This window comes from Oncorhynchus keta, chromosome 24 (genome assembly GCF_023373465.1).
Source record: "Oncorhynchus keta strain PuntledgeMale-10-30-2019 chromosome 24, Oket_V2, whole genome shotgun sequence".
Classification (NCBI taxonomy): domain Eukaryota; kingdom Metazoa; phylum Chordata; class Actinopteri; order Salmoniformes; family Salmonidae; genus Oncorhynchus; species Oncorhynchus keta.
The window spans coordinates 35,620,064-35,624,582 of record NC_068444.1 but is presented as its reverse complement, the minus strand read 5'-3'; the positions used below and the strand labels follow the sequence as shown (position 1 = coordinate 35,624,582).

General features: G+C 45.2%; 1 protein-coding gene across 4 annotated transcripts in view; it reads left to right on the top strand.

Moving 5' to 3' along the window:
• The first annotated feature begins 1,664 nt into the window (after positions 1 to 1,664).
• Positions 1,665 to 4,519, top strand: part of LOC118357741 (inactive ubiquitin carboxyl-terminal hydrolase 54-like) — a 34,111-nt gene continuing 31,256 nt past the window's right edge. For 3 of the 4 annotated variants that reach the window (XM_052478216.1, XM_052478217.1, XM_052478218.1), the window contains exon 1: positions 1,665 to 1,795. The gene's annotated coding sequence lies outside the window, so the exon portion shown is untranslated. Of the gene's footprint in view, positions 1,935 to 4,519 lie in introns of all 4 variants that reach the window. The other variant, XM_052478215.1, reaches the window with a different exon arrangement.

The window sequence follows — 4,519 nt, the reverse complement described above, 5'->3', positions numbered from 1 at the left end:
GTAGACACACACTGATGTAGACACACACTGATGTAGACACACACTGATGTACTGTAGACACACACTGATGTACTGTAGACACACACTGATGTACTGTAGACACACACTGATGTAGACACACACTGATGTAGACACACACTGATGTACTGTAGACACACACTGATGTACTGTAGACACACACTGATGTAGACACACACTGATGTAGACACACACTGATGTAGATACACACTGATGTACTGTAGACACACACTGATGTACTGTAGACACACACTGATGTACTGTAGACACACACTGATGTAGACACACACTGATGTAGACACACACTGATGTAGACACACACTGATGTACTGTAGACACACACTGATGTACTGTAGACACACACTGATGTAGACACACACTGATGTAGACACACACTGATGTACTGTAGACACACACTGATGTACTGTAGACACACACTGATGTAGACACACACTGATGTAGACACACACTGATGTACTGTAGACACACACTGATGTACTGTAGACACACACTGATGTAGACACACACTGATGTACTGTAGACACACACTGATGTACTGTAGACACACACTGATGTAGACACACACTGATGTAGACACACACTGATGTACTGTAGACACACACTGATGTACTGTAGACACACACTGATGTACTGTAGACACACACTGATGTACTGTAGACACACACTGATGTACTGTAGACACACACTGATGTAGACACACACTGATGTAGACACACACTGATGTACTGTAGACACACACTGATGTACTGTAGACACACACTGATGTACTGTAGACACACACTGATGTAGACACACACTGATGTACTGTAGACACACACTGATGTAGACACACACTGATGTAGACACACACTGATGTACTGTAGACACACACTGATGTACTGTAGACACACACTGATGTACTGTAGACACACACTGATGTAGACACACACTGATGTAGACACACACTGATGTCGCCGCATGTGAAAAATGCAATGTGATCTGATTTATTTGCGTGAAACATAAATGGCTGAAGGGAAAAGAGACAGAAGAGGATAGGGATGATCAAATCAAATCAACTCAACGTTTATTGGCCGCATACACAGATTTGCAGGCGTTATGGCAGAGGCAGGGAAATCCTTCGGTCACCAACTCCTGCAGTAAAATAGAATGTCTCGCAAACACGGTATAATACAAAACACACCAATAACCCCACAAATATCAACGAGAAGTCAAGTAGCAACAATCCAAGTAGATAAGGTGATGACATGATGAAGGTGAAGAGGAAAGTGATGAAGATGATATGACAATAACCTGGACAGTTGAACATGTAGCCTCGATACTGCAGACATTATAGACACACCTGATGTTTCTAGTAAACTCTGTATTTTATCCAATAAACCTTTCCCTGTACAGAAATCCTGGCTGAGGAACTCTGCTTATTTGCAATTTATCATTATCCCCTCAACACATTGGAATTCAGGTCTGCTCTGCTACAGTAGCTATTGTCATGACGTAATTGGTACATTATCACCAAGGCAGTTCCGCTCATTGACCGGTAGAGGGCTGCAAGGAGCTATTCATTCACACAGTCTGACGTCACTCACTGTAAGTGAGCTCGGGAAAACCGGCCAGCTATCGCGAGAGCAGGGTGCCGCGGCCGCAGCACTGGATGGAAGGTTGGATTGAGCGCATCTCCTCCTCTCCCTCTCCTCTCTCTCGTTCTTTTTTTTTTACCGGGACAGCACGAGACCTGAACGGGACACAAACGGGACCCGAGGTGAGCACGCACAGTTTAAACTCCATCTATGAGAGATTAAGGCAGGGACACTGGGTACTCATTCACCAGTAAAGAACGCACGCGGCAAAGACAGTTCGAAAGGATGTGCGTGCTTCCGCGCGGCCAGATGTCATCTACTGTGCGTAGGTTTTGCTCTCTCTCTCTCTCTCTCTCTCTCTCTCTCTCTCTCTCTCTCTCTCTCTCTCTCTCTCTCTCTCTCTCTCTCCCTCTCTCTCTCTCTCTCTTCTTTCTCTCTCTCTCTCTCTCTCTCTTCTTTCTCTCTATCTCTCTCCAGTGTTTATTACGCAGCGCTGCATGGTTCATATGGTTGAAATGGATGTAATCGATGTCCTTTACGCAGGTAGCTCAGAGGCACACACACACACACACACACACACACACACACACACACACACACACACACACACACACACACACACACACACACACACACACACACACACACACACACACACACACACACACACACACACACACACACACACACACACACACGGGCAGCATCAGCATCTCCACGAGTGTAGCTTTGTGCATCATTACCATCATTTTAGAACAGGTGGAGATTCTGAGGACCAGATTGACACTTTCAGAGTTGGTAGATATTGTATAAATACCTAATGCTTTAAACGGATTATTGGAACTTGCTTATAAACCTTTCCGTTAGGTTATTATATTTTATTACAGCTGGTTTGTGTTAGCGGTTAACGGCCCTGGTGATTTGTTGATAGAAAGCCAACCGCAGCCCCGGTATTGATTTACCGCTGCGGTTTGGTCTCTATGATAGATGATGTTGGCTGTTACTCTTCATACCAGCACCGAGGACACCCCTGCTGCGAGCACACACACACACACACACACACACACACACACACACACACACACACACACACACACACACACACACACACACACACACACACACACACACACACACACACACACACACACACACACACACACACACAGCTCTTTACAATGCATGTTCTGACACCTTGCTGCGGTCTGGACCAAGCATGGCTCTCTCTGACATGCTCTCTCTCTCGCTCTCTCTTGCTCTCTCTCTCACGCTCCCACTCAGCAGAACAGAGTGGTTAGCAGTTAGCAGACAGACAGTGGGTTGAAGAGAAATATGTGGTCAGGTAGAACTGATGGAATTCCACTTTGGTTTGGAGACTGTAGTTAAATCCTGATAGGCTGGTTTTGGCTTATTGTTGTGACTGTTGTTTATTGCTGGAGGAAAGGACAGGGGGATAGAGGAGAAGGGGAATGGGGAGAGGACAGGAGGAGAGGTGTCTACTTTTTCATTCACTTCCTTCCTTCCTTCCTTCCTTCCTTCCTTCCTTCCTTCCTTCCTTCCTTCCTTCCTTCCTTCCTTCCTTCCTTCCTTCCTTCCTTCCTTCCTTCCTTCCTTCCTTCCTTCCTTCCTTCCTTCCTTCCTAGCCTCTCTCTCTCTCTCTCTCTCTCTCTCTCTCTCTCTCTCTCTCTCTCTCTCTCTCTCTCTCTCTCTCTCTCTCTCTCTCTCTCTGTGTCCCTCTTTATCCCTCCCTCCCCCTAATCTGTGAATAGTAGAACGTGCGAGGTTTAGTGTGCGTTTGAATTACATTATGTAAGAGAATATATTAACATATTCTCAATTTCTCAGCCTTTTTTTATCATCCTCATAGAAGGTCTGTGTGCACGTGCACGCGCCTGATAATATGTGCGTGTGAGTCAAGTGTGTGCGTGTGTGTGTTTTCATGAGGTAGAGTAAAGTGCCTAGTGTATAAGCTGGGGGGAATGACCTTGAAGGGGGGTTCAGTCTTAGATCACTCTTCTACTCTCTGTCACACGCATCCATATGTATATACACACGCGCCGTGTTAGTGACTCCTGCGTCGGCTACTTTGACCAATAAGAGTTCAATGCATTTCCAGAGTCAATAGAACTACTACTTAATAGTGAGAGTTCATTGTGAAAGTACGGGATGTCCTGAGAGGCAGGCTTGACATTGGCCTAACTCTCTAATTGTGATTCCACTCTGAAGCTGTGTGTGTGTCTGGGTATGAATTCAAATAAAATTCTAGAATATAATGGAGTTTAAGGGGGGATGTTCTTGTTCGATGAATGAAATGTTCTAAAAACGGAGTGTTCCGTATGTAATGTCTGAATAGAGCGGGGGGGGTTCTAGAGAATTACTGAGAGAGAGAGAGAGAGAGAGAGAGAGAGAGGATCCTAGCCAGCAAACCTCTGAGAATTACTGAAGAAAGAGAGAGAGAGAGGGGCGAGGGAAAGGGAGAGAGAGAGAAAGAAAGAGAGTGGGGAGAATGAACTCTGGGTTCTCCCCCATTGTCAACCAGTGCTAGTTGAGGCTATAACCCAGTTAGGCCGCATGCGTGTGTGCGTCAGTGCGGAGAGACTTGAGGTAGGGAGACTTAAGGAAAGGGAGAGAGAGAGAGACAAAAAGATGGATGAAGGAACTGATGAGAAGGGAGAACAGAGGTCAGAACGAGAGAGAGAATAAAGTATTTCAGCGGAGCGGAGTTTAAGAAAGAGACCTAGGAGTCAGGCCATTTGGGAATCCAACTCTAGTTGTTTCCTTTTCTTGTTGGGCTCCAAAGAGCAAAATGCTAACACCTTGAAAATCAATCAATCAATCAATCAATTAATCAATCAATCAATCAATCAATCAATAAATCAATCAATCAATCAATCAATCAAGTAGAT